The sequence below is a fragment of the Carcharodon carcharias genome, chromosome 19 (assembly GCF_017639515.1).
Source record: "Carcharodon carcharias isolate sCarCar2 chromosome 19, sCarCar2.pri, whole genome shotgun sequence".
NCBI lineage: Eukaryota > Metazoa > Chordata > Chondrichthyes > Lamniformes > Lamnidae > Carcharodon > Carcharodon carcharias.
In genome coordinates, this window is record NC_054485.1 from 2,909,935 (window position 1) to 2,934,640 (window position 24,706).

The following is a 24,706-nucleotide window of genomic DNA, read 5'->3' on the forward strand; positions in this document are numbered from 1 at the left end:
AGGCCATTGAAAAAGTAATTAAGTTCATTAATGGACCTGCCCGTCCAACCTTATGGTTGGCAGTCAGGCCGGGAGCCCTGGCTGGCTTCAGAAAAAAGCAGGAAGCCTCTTCCATAGGATGGAGTTTCATGAGGATATATAAATTTTTATCAAATCTTTCAATAAAAGTTATGGACATGTGCAAACTCATTTGACAGTATCACATGAGGGGATATGTCAGGGAAATTTTTTTATCATTTCTATTAAGAATTTTAATTCCAAAGTGATCTCCCTGAGGCAGCACTTAGCCTCAGGGAGATCTGTGCGCTCTATCACATGCATGCGCCAAGCAGGACACTCCTGGCTGAGGGAATCCCCCACCCCCGCCCACACAGGGAGCCCATAGCACTTCCTGACGGACTTCACGTTGGGTGGGCCTAAACTGGCCCATCCATGTAAAATAGCAATGCGCCCCCAATTGGGGGTACCAATCGGGGGCGTGCCCACTCCCGCACTTCCACCCTGATGGGGGCAAAGTTTTTCCCTTTGTTACTATCACTTAGCTGCATTAAATGTAAGAGGTACCTCAAATGCTTAGTAACCAAAATAGATTTCGCCAGCGTTGCAAATCGTATGACTACAATATCTTTGATGAGTCGGATATTGTACACATTAATCAGAGGAAGAGTACAGTGGAATATTTCAGGTGTGTTGGAGGTATTAATATGGGCCAACAGACGATATATTACAGACAGGAATGGCAGACTCCCTAAATGTAAATAAAATCATGGGAGCTTAATCTTAGAACACAACAGCTGCTATATGTGTTACGTGCATGTAACAAGGGTGCTACAGCAATCATAGGTGACTTTGATCTGCATATAGACTGGCCAAACCAAATTAGCAATAATATTGCGGCAGATGAATTCCTGGAGTGCAAACAAGATGGATTTTAGACCAGTGCGTCGAGAACCCAACTAGGCTATCCTGGATTTGGTATTGTGCAATGAAAAGAGGTTAATTAATAATCTTGTTGTGTGGGGTCCTTTAGGAAGAGTGATCATAATATGATAGAACTCTTCATTAGGATGGAAAATCAAGTAGTCCAGTCTGAAATGAGGGTCCCAAATCTAAACAAAGGGAACAATGAAGGTATGAGGGGTGAGTTGGCAATGATAGATTGGGGAATTTCGTTAAAAAGGCATGATGGTGGATAGGCAATGGCTAATATTTAAGGAACAAATGTATGCATTGCAACAGTTATACATTCCTTTCTGGTGCAAAAACACAACAGGAAAAGCGGACCAACCACAGCTAAAAAAGAAATTAAGGATAGTATAAGATCCAAAGAGTCATATAAATTTGCGAGAAAAAGTAGCAAGCCTGAAGATTGGGAGCTGTTTAGAATTCAACAAATACCGAGAGATTGGCTAAGATGGGAAAAGTAGGGAAAAAAAGAGGGGAATAATAGGGAAAAATAGAATATGAGAGTAAACATGCAAGGAACATAAAAATGGACTATAAAAGTTTCTATAAGTATGTAAAAAGAAAGATTAGTGAAGCCAAATGTAAGTCCCTTACTGTCCAAAATGGGAGAATTTATAATGGAGAACAAGGAAATGGCAGAGCAATTAAACAATTAGTTTAGTTCTGTCTTCACAGAGGAAGACACAAATAACTTCTCAGCAATACTAGGGAACCAAGGGTCTAGTGAAGGAGGAGGAATTGAAGGAAATAAGTATTAGTAAAACAATAATACTGAGGAAATTAATGGGGCTGAAAGCCAATAAATCCCCTGGACCTGATAATTTATATCCCTGGGTACTGAAGGATGTAGTCATGGAAACAATGGATATGTTGGTGGTCATCTTCCAAAATTCTGTAGATTCTGGAACAGTCCTGGCAGATTGGAGAGTGGTAAATGTTACCCCGCTATTTAAAAAAGAAAGGAGAGAGATAAAACAACGACTTACAAACCATTTAGCCTAACATAAGTCGTCGGGAAAATGCTAGAGTATTATAAAAGGATGTGATCACAGGACACTTGGAAAATATCAACGGGATTAGATGAAGTCAACATGGATTTATGAAAGGGAAATCATTTTTGACAAACCTACTGGAGCTTTTTTTGTTATTTATTCATGGGATGTGAGCTTTGATGGCTGGACCAGCTTTTATTGCCCATCCCTAGTTGCCCTTGAGAAGGTGGTGGTGAGCTGCCTTCTTGAACACTGCAGTCCTTGTGGTGTAGGTACACCCACAGTGCTGTTAGGGAGGGAGTTCCAGGATTTTAACACAGCGACGGTGAAGGAACAGCGATATATTTCCAAGTCAGGATGGTGAGTGACTTGGAGGGGAACTTCCGGGTGGTGGTGTTCCTATTTATCTGCTGCCCTTGTCCTTCTAGATGGTGGTGGTCATGGGTTTCGAAGGTACTGTCTAAGGAGCATTGGTGAATTCTTGCAGTGCATCTTGTAGATGGTACACACTGCTGCTACTGTGCGTTGTGGTGGAAGAAGTGAATTAATTTTTGTGGATGTGGTGCCAATCAAGCGGATTGCTTTGTCCTGATGGTGTCAAGCTTCTTGAATGTTGTGGGAGCTGCACTCATCCAGGCAAATGGTGAGTATTCCATCACACTCCTGACTTGTGCTTTGTAGATGCTGGACAGGCTTTGGGGAATCAGGAGGTGAGTTACTCACCACAGGATTCCTAGCCTCTGATCTGTTCTTGTAGCCATAGTATTTATATGGCAAGTCCAGTTCAGTTTCTGATCAATGGTAACCCCCAGGATGTTAATAGTGGGGGATTCAGTGCTGGTAATGCCATTAAATGTCAGGGGGCGATGGTTGGATTCTCTCTTGTTGGAGATGTTCATTGCCTGGCACTTGTTTGGTGCGAATGTTACTTGCCACTTGTCAGCCCAAGCTGGATATTGTCCAGTTTTGCTGCATTTGGACATTGACTGCTTCAGTATCTGAGGAGTTGCGAATGGTGCTGAACATTGTACAATCATCAGCGAACATCCCCACTTCCGACCTTATGATGGAAGGAAGGTCATTGATGAAGCAGCTGAAGATGGTTTGGCCAAGGACACTATACTGAGGAACTCCTGCAGTGATGACCTTGGACTGAGATGATTGACCTCCAACAACCGCAGCCATCTTCCTTTGTGCTTGGTTTGACTCCAACCAGCGGAGAGTTTTCCCCCTTGATTCCCATTGACTTCAGTTTTGCTAGAGCTCCTTGATGCCACACTTGGTCAAATGCTGCCTTGATGTCAAGGGCAGTTACTCTCACCTCACCTCGGGAGCTCAGCTCTTTTGTCCATGTTTGAACCAAGGCTGTAATGAGATCAAGAGCTGAGCAGCTCAGGCAGAACCCAAACTGGGCATCAGTGAGCAGGTTATTGCTAAGCAAGTGCTGCTTGATAGTACTGTTGATGACTCCTTCCACTGATGGAAAGTAGATTGATGGGGTGGTAATTGGCCGGGTTGGATTTGCCTTGCTTTTTGTGTACAGGACATACTTGGGCAATTTTCCACATAGCCGGGTAGATGCCAGTATTGTAGCTGTATTAGAACAGCAAGGGTGTGGCAAGTTCTGGAGCACAAGTCTTCAGTATTATTGCTGGAATATAGTCAGGGCCCATAGCCTTTGCAGTATCCAGTGCCTTCAGCCATTTCTTGGTATCATGTGGAGTGAAACAAATTGGCTGAAGACTGACATCCGTGATGCTGGCGTCCTCTGGAGGAGGCCAAGGTAGATCATCCACTTGGCACTTCTGGTGAATATTGTAGCAAATGCTTCAGCTTTATCCTTTGCACTGATGTGCTGGGTTCCCCTATCATTGAGGATGGGGGTATTTGTGCAGCCTCCTCCTCCAGTGAGCTGTTTAATTGTCCACCACCATTTATGACTGGAAGTGGCAGGACTGCAGAGCTTAGATTTGATCCATTGGTTATGGGATTGCTTTGTCCTGTCTATCACTTGCTGCTTATGCTGTTTGGCACACAAGTAGTTGTGTGTTATAGCTTCAGCAGTTTGACACCTCATTTTTAGGCTGCTGCTAGCATGCCGTCCTGCACTCTTCATTTGCGGACATAGTAGAATAGATAAGGGAGAACCAGTGGATGTGGTTTATTTGAATTTTCAAAAAGCTTTTGATAAAGTCCCACATAAGAGGTTAGTTACGAAATTAAAGCACATGGGACTGAGGGTACTATATTGGCATGGATTGAGAATTGGTGGACAGACAGCAGACAGAGAGTAAGAATAAGTGAGCCTTTCTCAGAGTGGCACACTGTGACTAGTAGGGCACCTCAGGGATCAGTGGTTGGGCCCCAGACATTCACAATAGATATCAATGATTTGGAGGAGGGAACCAAATGTAATATTACCAAGTTTGCTGACGACACAAATTTAGGTAGGAATGAGAGTGGTGAGGAGGATGTTAAGAGGCTTCAAGGAGAGTTGAGTGATTGGGCAAATACATGGCAGATGCAGAATAACGTGGATAAGTGTGAAGTTATCCACTTTGGTATGAAAAACAAAACGGCAGAGTATTATTTAAATAGTGAAAGGTTGGGAAATGTTGATGTAAAAAGGGACCTGGGTGCCCTTTTACACCAGTCACTGAAAGCAAGCATGCAGGTGCAGCAAGCAGTTAGGAAGGCAAATGGTATGCTGGCCGTCCTTGCGAGAGGATTTGAATACAGAAGCAAGGATGTCTCACTGCAGCTGTACAGGGCCTTGGTGAGACCACACCTGGTATAGTGTGTACACTTTTGGTCTCCTCACTTCAGAAAGGATATACTTGCCATAGAGGGATGCAGCGAAGGTTCACCAAACTGATTTCTGGGATGGCAGGATTGTTCTTTGAGGAGAGATTAGGTCAGCTAGGCCTGTATTCACTGGAATTTAGAAGAATGAGGGACGATCTCATTGAAATGTATAAAATTCTGACAGGGCTGGACAGTCTGGATGCAGGGATGATGTTTCCCCTGGCTTTTAGGGGGGGTCCTAGAATAAGGGGTCACGTTGAGGCTATGGGGTAGACCATTCAGGACTGAGATGAGGGGAAATTTCTTCACTCAGAGGGTGGTGAACCTATGGAATCCATTGAAGGCTGTGGAGGCTAAGTCACTGAATATATTTAAGGAAGAAATAGATAGATTTCGAGATACTAAGGGTTTTAAGGAGCACAGGGAGAGAGTGGGGGTATGGTGTTGAGATGGAGGATCAGCCATGATCATATTGAATGGTGGAGCAGGTTCAAAGGGCAGAATGACCTACTCCTGCTCCTAGTTTCTGTGTTTCTATTTTTTTCTATGTCTGCACTTTCTGTTTTGGAATGCAAAAGGGATAAAATTCAGGTAACAGATCAGGAAATATCAAAAAATATTCTAAAATTAAGGAGTATTTTCTCTAAAGTTTCACTGTTTCTTTGCCAATTTTTGAATCTAAAGTTACTCCTGATTTGACATTGAAGACCTTGCAGGATATTGAGCCAAAAATATCCAATCTCAGTGCAATTTGAAACAAAAAGACAAGTATTTTTAAGCTGTGTGCATTGCCAGTTCCTCACATTGTTTTAGTGTGTACGAAGTGCTGATGTACTCAAGAAACACTCAGATAAGATGTTTGAGTTTCTTTTAAAAACTTGAGTTGCTGCCTCCTAGTAATTTTAACAAAACTTGACAAAAGCTTCAAATGAACTTATTCTAGTCTTCTACACAGATCAGCTTAAAGTGATTTGTTAGTCCAGTTACTTTGTCAAATTAGGCTAAAAACATAGTATATATATTTAAATGGAATGAGTTATAAATTTGCTGCTTATCCAAATATAACTTTTTGTTCCAGTATGAAATATTTAAACTTCTGGTATCCTTCAATTGTGTCGTGAAAATGGAGAGGAACATTTAATGTGATCATCTGAAGTTCCTTTCTGCTATCTTAGCAAAGGTTGTTAACCCATGTATAAACCAACTCCTCAGCTAAAATAGTAGCAAGGTAAGAATTCAGGCTAATATGTTAAGCAGTTTTCCGCTGGTATCCCATAGTGTAATTTCACAGCCTGGACAATACTTCTGTTTAATGAAACTACTAAGATTAAACCCATGTAAAATGCTAAACTTTGCAGAGGTTTTTTCTTTATAAGTACAATATTGAAGTTCATAAATTTAACTTTTTAATCACTTCACTCAGATTCAGTTGTTTGGATGAAATTGCCTGGAAATATTTAATCTTAAACAGACTTTTGGGGAAAAGGTTGCTCAGGTTGAAGCAAGCCCCTATTAATCATTTTTTTGCTTATGATTAGAAAGAAGAGAAATCTGCGTATTTACACGTTAAATCACAACATTATAGAAGGCCTAGTTTGCTCACTTTCCCATTTTAGGTAGTGGTATTGTACAGCTCACATACAGCATGTTTAGACATAGGGTGAAGCATTCTCTACTCTTCCTTAATAATGCTCCTCAACCCCAGAATAGTCTACTTCTAAATTTATTTCACAAGGTAGGAAAGACTTGCACTCATACAGCATTTTTCATGCCTACCAGACATCTCAAGTGCTTTATATCCAATTAAATACTTTCAAAGTGTAGTCAAAGTTGTAATATAGTTAAAAGGAAACATTATGGTGTGTAAAGCAGTCTTTTGATTCATTAGCACTCATGTTGTGTTAATCCATCAGACACACACTGAAGACAATATCTTACCTTCCATTGTGACAGGTATCAGCTAGGACTCAGTAGTAACATTTTCTCCATTTGGGTTGAAGCCTACTCTACCAGTTAAGCACATAATCAAGGAAATGCTGAATCAAATTGAGACTCACTGAGCTTTGGTGTTATGGCTCAGATAGCCATGGAATGAAGGATAGAACTGGAGCTGAGTCTTCATACACTTGCAAGCTTGTATTTACAGAGATATACATTAAATATTGTACACCACCAACCCCTCTTTCAACCTGCTCCTATAGGTAATAACACAGGTGAATCCCCAATTAATACTCACCATCTGAAGACAATTAAGCACCCAATTAATGTACAATTAACATTAATAACAAATTAATTTTAAATAGCATAGACCCAGGTCATTTGTTCCAACAGTTTCACGTCAGTGTTTATTCTCCACATGAGCTCCCACTCCTCTGCTTGAAGCTATATCAGGATAACATGTTTATTTCTCCCTCACATGTTTATTTAGCTTCCTCTTGAATGAATCAATGATAATTTGCCTCATCCACTCTATGCGGTAGAAAGCTCCACATTCTAACCGCTCTCTGGGTCAAGAGGTATTTTCTGAATCTCCTATCGGATTTATTAGTGACTATATTCATGGTCCCCAGCTTGGGGCTCTCCTACAAGTGGAAACATCTTTATGCCTTCACCAGCAGTTTTACTTGAAATGAAACCTTCTCCCACACAACAGCCTCAAATGCCTGTCAGGCAACTCTCCAAAGAGACCGCAATGAGTTTCAACCATACAGATAATCTTTAAAATCAGTTGTATGCTACTCAACATCACCAAGAGCAACTTTGTTACCAACTAATAAAGGGATTCTAATCTGTCAGCAACATATCCTCACAGGAATTTATATATCATCACTTACCTGTAATTCTTTTTGATCAGTTGAATTCTCAGTAACTTGCGTTCTCATACTTTATACTTGATAGCATAATTATGCAGTATGATTACCCATTGATTACAGTAACATCAAAGAAACATAGAATGATTTACAGCGCTGAACAAGGCCATTCAGCCCATTGTATCCATGCCAGCCAGAAATGAGATATCCAATATAATCACACCTTCCAGCTCTTGGTACATAGCCCTGTGGGTTACAGCATCTCACATGCATATTCAAGGGCAAAATTTTCCACCCCATTGTGGGGGGAAGAACGGGAGCAGACACGAGCGGGCGGGTTCCCGATCAGCGCACCCGGTCAGGGCCGTGCCGCCATTTTACATGGGCGGGCCAATTAAAGCCCTCCCAGCGTGACGTCCACCAGGAAGCGCTATGTGCTCCCTGTGCAGGTGGGGTGGGGTGGGGGGATTCCCTCAGCCGGAAGTACGCTCTTTCACGCATGCGCACAAAATAGCGCACAGATCTCCCTGAGGCTAAGTGCTGCCTCAGGGAGGTCGGCTCAGATTTTCAACTTTTAATAAAGAAGTTATAAAAATTTCCCTGCCATGTCCCCTCATGTATCACTGTCACATGAGTTGGGACATGTCCATAACTTTTATTTAAACCTTTCATTAAAATTTAAAAACCCTCATGAAACCTCATCCCGCCCATGGATGAGGTTTCATGTTTTTTCAGAAGCCCGCCTGGGCTCCCAGCCTGACCGCCAACCTCAAGGCTGGATGGGCAGGTCCATTAATGAGCTGAATTGGTTTCCTAATGGCCTTACCAGGCTGTTGACAGGTTGGGGGGCACACATCCGACTCGGCTGTGCCCCCGCCGATCTGAAAATGGAAATGACGCAGAGTGACATCAGGAGTTCCACCTGACATCACCCCACGTCATTTTATGCGTCAGTGAGCAGGCCCCGCCCCCGCTCACCGACCGGAAGATCCTGCCCCATGTACTTCTTAAATGCAATGAGGGTTTCTACCCCACCACCCTCTGGGTGAAAAAATTCCATCTGGGAGACGAGCTAATTGATACATTATCAAAGTTGTGTGTGTGCTGGAAGCAACAGTGGACAAGAGGTTGAGACAACTTCTTGGGCCACAGTTTTCAGGGTTAGTTAAGCTTGAGAATAGGCAGCAAATGATGTCCTGAAAACCAGTGCTCATTAGTTGGGCTCATTGCCTGTCATGTTCAAAGGGTGGGCTATTGCCTTCTGAGCAGGTCACACTGATTGAGTCTTTAACAATGGGCTCAAGGCTGCTCGGAGTTTCTCCAGTTCTAAGCAGAGGCTGAAGATCACTCATTCCAATTGGCGTGTTTCCAAGAAACACTTTCTCCACAAGTTTGTTACTAGGGGTCCCTCAATGGATGTGGAATAAACCTTGTGCAGTTAATAGTAAGAGTTATGCCAGTTTGAGCGTTGCAGGAGGATGACACTCTCCAGTGAGTAGGTCCAGGTGGCTCTTCTGTAATTTCCAGACATATCTTGATCCTTGTGTCTGCTCCACCCTCTAAAAATTGTGTCTGCTCCACCCTCTAAAAATTGTGTCTGCTCCACCCTCTAAAATTTTCTCTACTCCCAAAATCACTGATCAGTTTACTGCAATGTAATTTCACAGGAATTGACAGAACTACCTGGTATCATGTCCACGTGGTCAGTTGTAATATGTGAGCCGAGCCAGTGAGTAGCCCATATCGCACCACCTCAGCTGATACATTTGCTCATGAAATTAACAGGGAAGCTAGCTAGTATGTAGAAACATAGCGACATAGGACTTAGGAGCAGGCGTAGACCATTCAGCCCTTTAAGCCTGCTCCTGCATTTGATAAGATGGCCGATCTGATTGGAGCCTTAAGTCCACTTCCCTGCCTGCCCCCCATAACCCTTGACCCCCTTGTCAATCAAAAATCTATCCAACTCTGCCTAGAATAAATCCAGTGCCCCAACCTCCACTGCTTTCTGGGAAAGAGGATTCCACAGTCTAACAACCCTCTGAGAGAAAAAAATTCTCCCCAGCTCCATCTTACATGGGAGACCTCTTATTTTCAAACTGTGTCTTCTTGCTCTGGTCTGTGACAGCATTATGCTGTCCATTCACTGAACAATCAAGAGTATGGAATCAAAAGCTACAAAAAGTTCCAAATAAAAGGGATATTTTGAAATGGAATCGGTATAGGTGTACTGCAGCACAAGCCTTTCAACAACATTGAGTACTGAATAGTTGTTACCTTGCTGTTGGCTATTAATGGTTGATACTGTAATGCGCTTGGGCCAGGATATTGAGGTCAGCGAGCAGGGGGCAGGGTCCACTCGCCGATACTTAAAATGACGCAGGACGACATCGGTTGGAGCTCCCGACGTCACCCCGCGTTATTTCAGTTTTCAGGTCGGCGGGGGTGCGGCCGAATCAGCTGTGCGCCAGCCGACCTGTCAATGGCCAATTGAGGCCGTTTATAAACTAATTGCAGTAGTTAAAGGACCTGCCCATCCATCCTTAGGGTTAGTGGTCAGGCCGGGAGCCCTGGCGGGCTTCAGAGAAAGCGTCAAACCTCATCCACGGGCGGGATGGAGTTTCATGAAGGTTTTCAAAAGTTTAATAAAAATTGAATAAAAGTGATGGACACATCCAAACTCATGTGACAGTGTCACTTGAGGGAACTTGTCAGGGAAATTTTATATTTGTGCATTGACCATTTTTGAATTTAGTGCCGATCTCCCTGAAGCTGCATTTAGCCTCAGGGAGATAAGTGCACTCTTTTGTGCACATGCGCGAAACAGTGCGCTCCCGGATTAGGGAATCACCCCCCCTCCCCCCGCCGGCACAGGGAAAGCGTAGCGCTTCCTGGTGGACGTCACACTGGGCAGGCCTTAATTGGCCCTCCCACGTAAAATGGCAGCGCGCCCCCAATCGGGGGCACCAATTGGAGGCACACCGGCATGCACCCACTCCCGAACTCCCCCCTAACGGGGTGGTGGGGGGGGAAATTCTTCCCATGATATCCCTCTTTTTGGTGTTTTAGCAAAGGCATTACCCCATTTAAAACTGTTTAAAAAGTCACTGGCACTAAAATAGAAGCAACAAGTCCATATAGATCCCAGAAAGCTGAAGAAAGTTGGGAAAGGACTAGCAGAGGCAAAATCTTTGGAAATGGGAATTGTCCAAAGGAACTGGAGTATTAACCACCCGTTCAAGAAAGGGGAAAGAGATAGGCTAACAGTTAGATCTCAGTTGTGGATACTCATCCAGCATCAATCACACAAGAGGCTTTCCAAATGGTGAAAGGTTTTGTAGGGGATGGGGAAAGGTTGTTTTCAGCTGGCTGGTGAACTGATAATAGGACAGCATCAACTCACGACTATCACTGGGAGAGGGAAGTGAGATGTTGGAGAAAAAAAAATCACACAACGCGGGGCAGAATTTTGCCCCTGGCGTGCGGGCTTTCCAGGGGTGGACAAGGACAGTCGGGAAGCCGACCACCACCCGGAAGGTAATTTCATGCTGGTGGGCCAGTTAAGGCTTGCCCAGCGTGCAGTGCGAGAGGCAGCGCTGAGTGCTGCCTGTGCGGGCAAGGTGGGGAGTGCGAGCTGGGCAAGCAGGGCCTTCGCACGTGCGTGTGAGTGAGCACTTCTAAACCCCCCTGGGGCACAGAGCTGCCTCAGCGAGATGAACTGACTTTTTAAAAAAGTGATAGATTTTACGAATATTATGAAACATGTCCCCTCATGTGACTCTGTCGCATGAACAGGGACATGTCACTAATGAAAAATTAAAGTTTTTATTTGTTTTAGGAAACCTCATCCCGCCTGTGGGTGAGGTTTCCAAAAACGTGCAAAGACCACTTGGCCTTTCCCCCTACCTGCTGGGGGCCATGAATCTAGTCAATAATAAATCCGATAGGGGATTCAGGAAAAACCTCTTCACCCAGAGAGTGGTTAGAATGTGGAGCTTCCTTCCTCGTGGAGTGGATGAAGCAAATTATCATTGATTCATTCAAGAGGAAGCTAAATAAGCATGTGAGTGGGAAATATACATGTTATCCTGATATAACTTCAAGGCCAGGATTTTCCTGTTGGCAAGCAGGGGGCAGGGCCTGCTCGCCGACATGTAAAATGACGCACGGTGACGTTGGGCGGAACTCCCGGTGTCACCGCGCCCCATTTAAATTTTCAGGAAGGCGGGGTCTCAGCAGAATCAGCTGTGGGCCCACTGACCTGTCAGTGGCCAAATCCAACAATGGGGAGCGTGGAAATTATGGGCCATTGCTTTGCACCAAAGACAACTATTCCTTATGTTTTCAATTTTTCCTTTTGTTTCTATACTGAAGCATCACAGCTTTTCCTCATGGTTGGGAAATTCTTCAGAAGCTACTTGGCTGACTCCACACTCTCCGCCACCACTTCTGGAGCATCCCACCAGAAGCTGATAACATACAACATGTCTACCCATATAAAGGCTGGTATACAGTAGGTTATTTGCTGATGGAAACGTACCAACTGACAGACATTCAATCGTTTGTGCCACAGTAGTGCTCAGTTCAGGGTCACCTGTTTAACCCCTGTGTTCAGCGTTACTATGGGGAACAGAGAGACAATTCAAATTTTAAAGGGCCAAAGAGCCAACGTATTGAGCGCGAGTGATAAATTGCATTTGCTTAAAATGTCTTTATGAAATGTTGAACTTGAACATGTAAGGCCACAATAATGGAATCTGTCCAAAAAATGGAAATTACCCTGGGGTTAGAAAGTTTCCTAGGGTTAGGAGTGAATCCTTGACATAGCTCAGAGTCCAGCCCTGCTGAACTGTGCCAACATTCTGCAGAAGTGGAAAATCCTGAGCCTGATCTCTTCTGGTGGCAGTCTGCAGGCAGAGGGTCCAATAGTGACCCTATCTCGGATTTTGTCTCATTCTATGAAAAAGCATTTTTGCCTTGGTGTCAGTAAACTGACTGTGATGGGGAATTCTCCATGTAGGAAACTCACAGGCACAGAATGTCATCAACTACTTTGCATTTCCATGAATTTAATTATATTTTAGTAAATGAATAACCACATAGAACTTAAAATCAGATGCTCGCCCCCTAAGGTTTTAACATGTCAAGGGCCAGATTCTAAACTTTGTTAGTGAAGAATTTTCTGGCATTATTTCTTTTTCTTTATAATTACTGAATCCAGCCAATAATGGAAACTATTTTCGTAAAACTGTTCTAAAAATGTTGTTTGTTATTGTTCAGCCTTTTGAATAGTAAATAATAGTAATATCTGAGTAATAATAGTAATATTTCAGAACAATGATGAAAAGCAATGACTATTTACAGGAGATCTGAGATCTAACTTTAATCTATTTGTTGTCCATCATTATTTCAGACAAAGGATAGAACAGGTTTGTTTGAATGTGTATATATGAAACCTCATCCACTGACATTGCAGGATAATCATCAAGACAGGCTATGAATGTCGGACCACGGTGTTAAAATTAGTAATAAGTGTAATTTTCCTTATTAATGAAACTTACTAAAAATAAATTGGTGGTAAGATGTAACTGGACAGAAATACTTTATAGCATCTGTGGGAAAGATTACCATGAATGAACTGATTCGCATGGCAAAGATTCTAAAAATGTTCATTTTGGTTTTAGTGGACAGGCCAAGAATGAATCTACTATTTCATTGGTCTTCATCAAAAGGTCTGTCTAACTTATTATTCAGCTGTTAACAATAATTGGTTTAATACAATTTGAGGACCTGTTCACAATGCCTTAAGTTTTGATCTGGATACTAAGGTGGACATTTAAAGGAGTTATATCTGGGTAGTGTTCTTGCTTCTGAGTTAGAAGGTGTTGGATTCAAGTCCCATTCCAAGGCTAAAGTGCAAAAATTAAAGCTGACACTAGATGTTGTACAGAAGACACAGTGCTTTGCCGTCTTTTGAATGAAGTGATAAACCAAGGACTTATATGTCCTCTCAGGTGGAGGTACAAACATTCAATGTCACTATTTTGAAAATGAGCATGTGTCCTGGGACCAATATTTATTCCTCAGTTATTAAATTGCTGCTTTTGGGAGCTTGCTGTGTGCAACTTGGCTGCCACATTTCCTACATGACAACAGTGATAATATTTCAAAAGTACTTAATTGACTGTAAAGCGTTTTGACCCATGGCCATGAAAGGCGCAATATGAATTTAAGTTTTTCTCTCTTTTTACGTAAAAATCTGTTGTGCCTTTGGTCAAAATGATTTCCCTATTTAATTTAGTTAGTCACTTTGCTCTTTTAAGGAATTGATTTCTTCCCATGTGAAAGCTTACATGATTACCCCTGGCAAGAAAATTGCTCATTTATCTCACAAGACAGTACGAATGACAATTGTTTTCCAAATTCTGTTAGCTTTTATTAAATAGAAACATCTGTTAAGTATTGTTAAATGTGTCTGGAAACATCCACTGCAAAATATAAACTGGAATCTTGGTATTCGCATATCAGGATTAAAAGTAGGTAGTTTGGAAAGAGATGTTTGAATCAAGTGAGACCTCAGGAAAACAAATCTTGCCTGAACTAGTTCTGTCGAAGGGTCATGAGGAATCGAAACGTCAACTCTTTTCTTCTCCGCCGATGCTGCCAGACCTGCTGAGTTTTTCCAGGTAATTCTGTTTTTGTTTTGGATTTCCAGCATCCGCAGTTTTTTTGTTTTTAAGTCAAGTAAAGAGGTCAAATTTGCTGCACTTGAACAATACAATTGTTAATTTAAGAAAGATCTTGAATTCAATTAATTCAAAGGTGATGAACCCATCATGGACCTTCCCTATATTTAAGTTTATATGTGGTCAGATTCACTTGGAATGATTGTTTCTAGTGGCCATGGGAATGGAGAGATGCAACTCGGTTTGCCGCAGAAGCGTACCAGCGACCTCAGCCACTGTCCCAGCAATTTCAGCTAAGCTCAGTGCATTGTGGCATGTTTTTCATGCAGTGTGTACACATTTTAAATGACCTACTTCTTCATGCATTTTACTACACATTTCTGTTTGGATGGATTGAGGCGGTTATGCATGGAATGCAGAGGAGACCCATGCCCCAAGGATTCTTAACTTCACTCAGTTTGCCAAAATCCATTTAGGTTAAACCTGCTTGCTTTTCACGTTCAAACTACGTGAAGGATTTGAAGGATTATCTATTTTAAATTGTAACCTGATTCTATTTAGAATTTGCCAATTATTGCATGTTATATTTCAATTACATTATGACAAAGATCTATCACATTTAAAATAAAGACCAGAGTGAGAACGCTAGGAATTACAGTGAAAAGAATGCCTTTAACTTAAAGTCAAATTTAACAGAATCCTTCCCTCAGTGCTGCTCGGCTGTGACTTCAGATTGCTATGGTATAGCGATCATTTGAAGGATTATCTATTTTAAATTGTAACCTGATTCTATTTAGAATTTGCCAATTATTGCATGTTATATGACTATTTATTTGCGACTAAATATTACTCAGCTGGTCTGTGAAGCAGTATTCGCCAATTCAAAGAGAATTTGCTAAATCACAGGGAAGCTGTTGGATCTAATAAACGAATTACTGTAATTGAAATAATTGGTAACACCTCAGGTATGTACCTCTGTGAGGGCGCTTTTTAGAAAGCTGGAGCTTATATATGGTTGGGGGCCTTGGCCACTTATTAAAACCGCTGTTAGATTATTCCTCATGGACAAGATTTTTTTAAAAATCATTTTAAAGCGGGTGGGTTTTTATGACAATCAACAATAGCTTCATCGTCACCATTACTGAAATGAGCTTTCAATTGCAGATTTTTATTAATTAAACTGAAATCCCACCAGTTGCTATGGTGGGATTGGAACCTGCAGCCCCAGGCCGTGAGCCTGGACCTCGGGGTTACTTGTCCAGTGACATTACCACTACACCACCACCCTCACTGAGGTGCAACAACCTGGTTCACCCTTTGGGGAAGGAAATCTGCCATTGCTACCCGGGCGAGCTGACATGTGACTCCAGACCCAGAGCAATCTGGTTGACTCTTAACTGCCCTCAGTTCAAGAGAAATCGGGGATGGGTAACAAACGCCGGCCTTGCCAGTGACGCCCACATCCCATGAAGGAAAGAAAAAGATACACGTTTTGGACTCATCTCAAATCGCAAATTTCAGCGGCATTGAAACAACTGGTAACCCTGCACAATGTGAATCAGAATCAGATTTTATATTTTTCTAACTATAGAATGCAAGATTGGATCTAAGATTGTTTTTTTTTGTTTAACCCAGGTTCCGTGGAACAATCTACAGATTTAGTAACTGACTTTAGCTGGGCGTGTCTTAGTTTCAACTGGAGATAACTCACAAACTTCGGTTATCTTTGTGCCCCTGATCAAAACAATCCCTTGCTGCCAACTTGGATTAAACAAGTTGAGACGAAAGTTGATGACTGAAATTCTACCCAAAAACTATCAAACTTCTGCCGTGCTAAATCTGGCTCATTTGTAAAGAATTATTTAAAGGTAGGTTATAACACCCCAAAATAATAAACAGTACAGAAGAAAAAGTAGATGGTGCTTCAAGACAAGAAAAGTGATCTATTCTACTTTAATTGCAGACTCCAAAGAATTTAGACAATTTAAAAGTATACTGAGCGAAATATCACGTGTTAGGGAGCCTGGATTTGATACATTTGAGGTTACCTTGGGAAATCTTTACTCATTTTTTGAAGCTGGGGAGGGGACATTTTGAAAATTTCAAGTTGAAACATTCACTGGGGAAATCCTTTCATTTTAAATATCCATTTTAAAACACATGTGTTACACCAAACTGCAACCATATTTGAGTTGCTGGAAGCGTTTGTTAACTTGAAGACCAGGGTTGTGCAATAAGGTTCACGCCATTTTTCAGATTAGGTATGTGCATGCCCAGATCTGATAGACTATCTAGTGCATAGAGCTAGACTATGCTTTCAAAACATACCGAGCTGTTGTACAAATACAAACAAAATATTTTTTCCAAACAAATTAATTTTTGTAACGTGGAAATCATTAGAAAAGTCCTCATAAACATTTTGAAAAATCCTGAAATATTAAGCGTGCAGCTTCAGCAGTAGCAGCACAATGTGTAATAAGTTTACCTTTCATTTTGGTTCATCTCAAAAGCACTGTGAGTTCAGAACATTTTTCTAACTAACACCAGGACTACACTGATAGAAAGTTCCCTCATTCATGATAATGGGGAAAATCCACCCCTTTATGTTCATTGGAAAATGCTGCAGCTACATTAGAAAAAGGTATCCACATTTTAAAATTGGCATTCAAATGTTGACTTCCCTTGGTGCCACATTTCTTCCTCGCTGCTAACAGATGGCTTGATTGATACATGTTAATAATAATCTCCGATCAAACATTGAATATGATGAAACAACCAAAATATTCAACTTTAAAATAAAATTAATTGACATGGCATATGCCACTCTACATGTCCTCTCAGTCTGTCCATTGCCCTGTAACAACCAAAACGGATGTACACCAATATACTATATGCCAACACTGAATTTATTGGTGCACTGAGGATTAAATGGGTTTCCACCTTATTCCTGTCAATGTGGTAAAGATGTTTTCATTCTCATCTTCAAGTATTAAATGGAACATTCCAATTCACACAACTGAAGTTAGAAATTTTGTAATCTTACTTAACACATGAATGAGTGGAAAAAGCGTTGTCAATTTTGAAAAAAACCCCTCAGCATAGCATTTTTTATTTTAACAACTTAATTCATAATCTTGACTAGAATTTATTATTGTTGTGAAAATGTTGGAGTTTTTAAGATACTTTCTAAAATTAAACTGATAAAAAGGTCAAAATTATAGCATGTCTTTTCTAACTTTAGTGTCTTTCTGGGTCTTTCTGCAGCCATATATCAGAATCCATTCACTCTTTGTCTGTTGGACACATGTTACAAATCAACCTCAGCATGGCCTCAATTGGTTTCAACCCACCAAACCCAAATTCCGAATCAAAGCATTTGAAATGCCAGTGCCTGCAGAGCACATAATGCGATTTTTGTCATTGTGATAATCTGCAATAAGTAATAGTTTTACCATAGAGCAAGAGTTTCAGTTTACCAAGAAATCCAATCAATGTTAAGTAACTATCAATTAATATCTGGCATTCACTAATGTGCAAACATCAAGCCTGGTGGCTAGGACTCAGTACTAAACTGTACACTAGCCGAAGGAGAAGTCAAAATGAATGCTTTTATGGTTAAAATGCTTCGCTTTTCAATTCCTGTAATGTTTAATTGCAATTACTTTGCTATTTGAAATTAACATTTTATTGCAATTATTACAATGTTGATGTGTAATGAGTGATTTAAGTTTAAAAATGGACTGACAGCAGTGAGAACATCTTAGCTATTTAAATGATGTGGAACATTAATGTCTGAAATACATATTCATATTAATTTATCATTAAGTGTTATTTTATATTTTGCCAGATAAACAGCCTGGTTCCATTGTAAAATGTTTTCTGTAAGTCAGTGCTGAAAATATCAAATCACAAATTAGACCCACCATGAAATTTCGCTAAAATATAATTTGCGTTAAAAATCTTGAGGTCTGCATTAAAATTAAAACCAAATATCAATTACTGCAATAGTTTGATAAAAAGCTGAATGTATATGTTTATTTTATGATTCAGTTTTCTGATTTTATTTTATAATATTCAACAGAATTTTGTAGAAATAACTTTGCTGTCTCCAACCCTGCCTCCTGTCTTCTGCTATTGAATCCCTCCTCCAATGTTCTCTACCGCACACTCAATTATTCCAATACTTTCCTGGCTAATCTCCCAACTTCCACCATCCACATCCTTGAGCTTATCTAAAACACCTGCTGGCTGTATCCTTACCCATGCCAAATCCTTCTCATCCATTATCCCTGTGCTCACACATACTGATCTACATTGGCTTCCCATCCACCAATGCCTCACTTTTAAAATCCTCAATCTTTCCATGGTCTCAATCCTCCCTATCTCAAGGAAGTTACAGAGATGCAAACATGATAAAGTAGTTATAATGGAAGGATTTTAAATACCCAAATATAGACTGGGATAGTGGTAGTGGTAATGGGCAGAGAGGGACAAGAGTTCCTAGAGCATGTTCAGGAGAATTTTCTACAGCAGCATGTATCCAGTTCAAGGAGAAAGGAGGCACTGCTAGACCTGGTTCTTGGAAATGAGGTGGGCCAAGTAGATCAAGCGTTAGTGGAGGAACATTTAGGGAATAGTGATCATTGTAACATAAGTTTTAGGCTGACAATGGAAAAGGTCAACGAACAATCCAGAGTAAAAGTAATTAACTTGGAGAAAGCCAACTTCAATGGGATAAGAATGGATCTGGGCCAAATAAATCAGAGTCAAAGGTTGCTAGGAAAATTGGTAGCTGAACAATGGATTACCTTGAAAGAAGAGATAGTTCAGGCGCAGTCAAAGTATATTCCCTAGAAAGGGAAAGGTAGGGCCAAAAAATCCAGAGCTCCCTGGATGACAGCAGAGATAGAAATTAAGATTAGGAAGAAAAAGTGTGCTTATGACAGATGTCAAGTAGAAAATACAATTGTGAACCAGGTTGAATATAGAAGATTCAGAAGGGAGGTGAAAAAGCAAATAAGAGAAGTGAAGAGGGAGTATGAAAAGAGACTGGCATCAAACATAAAAGGGAATCCCAAAGTCTTCTATAGGCACATAAATAGTGAAATGGTGGTAAAAGGAGGAGTAGAGGCAATTAGACATCAAAAAGAGGATTTACACATTTTGCCCTTGATGGGGGTGCTTGGCGGGAGCAGGCAGTGGGGTTTAGGAAGCCGCCCACCGCCCGCAATCAGCACAGCACCGCGATTTTACGCTGGGTGGGCCAATTAAGGCCTACCCAGCATGCAATGCAAGTGGCAGCTCTCAGCGCTACCTGTATGGGCAGGGGGAGGACCTAGTGTGAACTTTGTGCATGTGCATGAGTGAGCACTCCATAATCTCCTGAGGCACAGAGCTGCATCAGGGAGATGAAGCACTGTTTAAAAAAAAAATAAAGAAAATAAAAATGTCATAAAACACGTCCCCTCATGTGACTCTGTCACATGAGCAGGGACATGTTTTTAGTTCAAGTGTTAAATTTTTATCATGTTTTTATTTGCTTTAGGAAATTTCATCCTGCCCATGGATGAGGTTTCCTAAAAATTGCAAGGGCCACTTGGCCTTTTTGCCTGCCCACCAACCGATAGGTTGAATGGGCAGTGAAAAATTCAGGATAATTGTTTACTTAATGGCTTTAATACAAAATTGGCTGAGTGACAGGGAACCAGTGGTGGTTAATGGCTGTTTTTTGGGCTGTAGGAAAGTTTGCAGTAGAGTTCTGCAGGGGTCAGCGTTGGGACCCTTGTTCTTCCTGATATATATTAAGACCTAGGCCTTGGTGTACAGGGCACAATTTCAACATTTATGGATGATACAAAACTTTCAAGCATTGTGAACTGTGAGGAGGACAGTGTAGAACTTCAAAGGGATGTAAACAAATTGGTGGAATGGCCGGACAACTCGCAGATGAAGTTCAAAGTGGAGAAATGTGAAGGGATTCATTTTGGTAGTAAGAACATGGAGACAATATAAAATAAAGGATACAACCCTAAAGGAGGTGCGGGAGCAAAGGGATCTGGGTGTATTTGTGCACAAGTCATTGAAAGTAGCAGACAGATTGAGCGAGTGGTTCATAATACATTAAGAATCCTAGGCTTTATTAATAGGGCCATAGAGTACAAGAGTAGGGAGGTTATGTTGAACTTGTATAGGGCACTGGTTCGGCCTCAGCTGGAGTTTGCGTCCAGTTCTGGGCACCAAACTTTAGGAAGGATGTGAAGGTATTGGAGAGTGCAGAAAAGATTCATGAGAATGGTTCCAAGGATGAGGAAATTCAATTATGAAGACAGATTGGAGAAGATAGGACTCTTTTCTTTGGAGAAGAGAAGGCTGAGAGGAGGTTTGATAGAGGTGTTCAAAATCAGGGGCCTAGACAGAGTAGATAGGGAAAAACTGTTCCCATTGGTGATAGGATTGAGAATGAGAGGGCACATATTTAAAGTAATTTGCAAAAGAAGCAAAAGCGGCATGAGGAAACATTTTTTCATGCAGTGAGTGGTTAAGGTCTGGAATGAACTGCACGAGAGTGTGGTGTAGGCAGGTTCAATCAAGGCATTCAAAAGGGAATTAGACTGTTATCTGAATAGGAAGAATGTGCAGGGTTATGGGGAGAAGGCAGGAGAATGGCACTGAGTAAACTGCTCTTTTGGAGAACCAGCACAGATATAATGGGCCAAATGGCCTCCTCCTGCACTGTAACAATTCTGTGCTACTGTGATTCTCTTTAACCTCCTCTAGCCCCAAAGACCTCCAAATACTCCATGTTTCGTCACCTATGGGCTCTTATGCATCCCTCATTCTCTCCTTTCTCCCATTGCCAACTGTACCTTCAGCTGTCTAGGTTCCAACCTCTGGTATTTTCACCTTACATGTCTCTGCCTTTACCTCTCTCTCCTCCTTTAAAATATTCCTTAAAACTTATCACTCTGACCAAGCTTTTTAGCCACTTATCCTAATCTTTCCTTATTTGATTTGCAGTCAACTTCCGTTTTACTTGCCTTGGGATATTTTCCTATATAAAAAGGTGTTATTTAAATACATGTTATTGGGATAATAAACAGTAAAACACTTTCCTATTAAAATTCCTCTTAACAGTGGGATTTACATGTCCCAAGGTACTCCCTATTTGGGATTCTAATTCCAATGCTCCAATAATTCCAACGTCTGTTCTAAATGGATTTCACTCTAATGGAAGGCACATGAATTTTCAAATTTTCAATGCAACAAGGAAAGTCCGCTTTACAATCTTTACCAAATGAAGATAAATATGATGGAAAGGAAGCCAAAATGAATCTAAATTAACATCAGTTTTAGAATTGAACTCAATGACCCTATCTAACTAGGTACAGACCAGATCCAGGTGAGGTTGCTGAATCCAGACTATGGTATGTTCAATGAAGTCTGCAACAGATACAGTGTTTAAGCCTTTGCAAACACAAAGATTTTAATTGAAGTAATGGACACATTTACCAGAATTGTTTTGTCCTCAGCTTTAAGTTGCCATAATTCATTTTTTTTGATCAGGGCTACACATTTTGTTTTGATCATTGGCTAGGTGACTCAATGTATTCATGCCTATGCTTTACATACTTTCCTGGGATAGTGTGGATTTTACATTGAGGCACAGGAAGCTAGCATCAACCTACACCTTCCAACAAAAAAAGTGCTCCCAAATACTCATGAGCAACCCCAGAAGTTACATTCGTTCATTTTCTACATTCTTTAAATTTCATGCAATTTTACAACTATTCATGTCTCTGATGATAAAATCTACATTGAGAATGTGTTAATTACATAGTTACAGCACCACTATTGATATCATTAATATTTTGAAGGACTAGAAGTCCTTTCATTTCATATTTTGCCCTAACTTATATTAAAGAGAATGCAATGTTAAAAGGGGGCCAGTTAGTGCTGTTGGATAAATGGCTAATGCAAAGTTCAGAATAACACCAACAAAACAGGTTCAATTCCTTTTCTGGTAGACTTGGGACCTGCCTTAGCCTTCTTGCCCTGCTCTTGTAAGTAGAAGGCAATGGCAAACCACCACTGACAAAAACAGCCAAAGGAAAAGCTCAGGATGAAGCATTGGCCAAGGACCTGCCTTCACGCTGAGCACACATGAATGAATAAATATTGAATATCAGTGGACATATAAATGGTCATAAAATGGTCTGTTGATGTGTTACAGCCCACCCCGACTGTGCATTCATGTTTTTAAAATTGCATTATATGTATTCAGAAATAAAGTTAATGTATATTACAACTCAAAGAGTTTAAAATGGTATTTGCAATGCCTAAACTTTAGCAGAAAGAGAATTTATATCTGAAGGGTGAAAATGACTGAATAAGACAGTAAAAATGGACCCTGAACAGAATACTGGCTGTTGCTATAAATAAACTTTTCAATCCCTTGGAGGGGTGGAACTATTCTCAACACTTTCTACATGAAGAGAATCAGTAGGTTTTTTTGGCCTGAGTCTTCCACACAGCTGCTTTTTAATAGTTACTCATCTCAATTAAAAACAGGACAGTTGAAGAGTATAGTAATAACTTCAACGGAGCAGGATTCCTTTGATAAAGGACATTTGGGCTTTTAAAACCCTCTCCACATATCTTAAGTGTGCAGTTAGCACCTATAGTTTGCGGGACCACTTGATAATATGGCGTGGAGAAATGCTACAATTTAGAGTTGTAAATATATTCAGCTGGTGGATTATATGAGTTAGACTCATGCTGTGTATCGCCTTCCAATACACTGGACACTGAGTAATATTACAGTTCCATAGTGAGACATAGTTAATTCCATCCAAAGATACATCACTTTCTTTCTGTGAAAGGTTACAAACGGCTCAATTGTTCTCAAGCCTGGGGAGAATCAGATACAAGTTTACTTCTAAGTACAAATCCCATCTGTACATAATAATTCACAAAGAGAAATGTACACTTTTAAATAGTATTGATGATGACTTTGATTGTGACATTTTCAGAGCTGTAGAGAATGAGCTATGTATAAAATACTGCAAAAGTTCCCAAAAACTTTCAACTTACCCCTTTATTTGCTTGTGAATGCTATCTCTGCTGCATGGTATTACTGGCACAAAATGGTGGAAATGTTGGTAATCCTTTGGTCCAAAATGGTTTAACGTGGATTTTAAGGCAAAATGAAATTATACAAGCACAATTTCAATGAAGTAAACCCATTGAATTCATTTGTCTGTTCTCCACACTTTGTTTTGTTTCATCGCTCAACACCTTTTGATCAAACATAGCATTTACCTCAGAGATGCTTTGTGTTCTGTGACAAATCAGCTCATCTGTACTGCTGGCAAGTGACAACCAACCACTTCCTTTCGAAATGAGCAAATACCAGAAAAACCATGAAGGCTGATGAGCCTAATCTCTGGGGTTCCTCACTGCAGGTGCATTTGTTTCAATAGCAGGATAAAGTGCAGTGGAAACCTTTTTCAGTTTAAAGCACAATAGCCTGAGATACACCAAAAGCAGCTTGCGTTAAAGAGGAACAGCTCTACCATTGTACAAGAGAAATGACCAGGCAAATTGAAGTGGAGAAATCTCAATTCACCCTCCTCCTTCAGAATGTCCTGTAGACGCTCTGAGACATCCTTGACACTAACACCAGGGAGGCAACATACCATCCTGGAGTCTCATTTGCGGCCACAGAAATGCCTTTCTATTCCCCTTACAGTTGAATCCCCCATAACTATTTGCATTCCCACACTTTTTACTCCTCTCCTGTGCGGCAGAGCCAATCATGGTGCAACGAATTTGGCTGATGCTGCTTTCCCCTGAGAGGCCATTCCCCCAATAGTATCCAAAATGGTAGTTTTGTTTTGCAGGGGGATAGCCACAAGAGATGGCTTCAGCCACCTCCTGAGTGACAAGGGCAATGTTCTTGTAGAGCACTGACGCACAGCACAAACATTTGGGAATCCTAATGGAATAGGCCACAGAATGGTGGGGAGGTGTAGCATAGTGGTATTGTCACTGGATAGTAGTGCTCTGCAGGCCTGGGTTCATAATCTTCACCACAGCAGATGGTGAAATTTGAATTCAATAAAATTCTGGAATTGAAAGTTTAATGATTGTCATAAAAACCCGTCTGGTTCACTAATGCCCTTTAGGGGAGACAATCTGCAGTTCTGATCTGGCTCCAGACCACAGCATTGTGATTGACTCTGAAATGCAGTTAGGGATGGGCAATAAATGCTGGCCAAGCCAGTGATTCTCACATCCAATGAGTAAAAATAAATTCTGTAAGGCTGAGAGCTGAGATTGTAGTGTCTGGTTTCAGCAATCTTCCTGAGCCTGATGTCCACCCAGATGTTTGAAATGGAAAATGTTCCCTTTCCACATGTTTACACCCTCATATTGAAGAGTACCAAAT

General features: G+C 41.0%; 1 protein-coding gene across 1 annotated transcript in view; it reads right to left on the bottom strand.

The window, feature by feature from the left end:
- Nucleotides 1-23,545, bottom strand: part of LOC121291833 (proto-oncogene tyrosine-protein kinase LCK-like) — a 142,288-nt gene extending 118,743 nt beyond the window's left edge. The window contains exon 1 of the mRNA XM_041213434.1: nucleotides 23,350-23,545. The gene's annotated coding sequence lies outside the window, so the exon portion shown is untranslated. The remainder of the gene's footprint in view (nucleotides 1-23,349) is intronic.
- Between the last annotated feature and the right edge of the window lie 1,161 nt (nucleotides 23,546-24,706).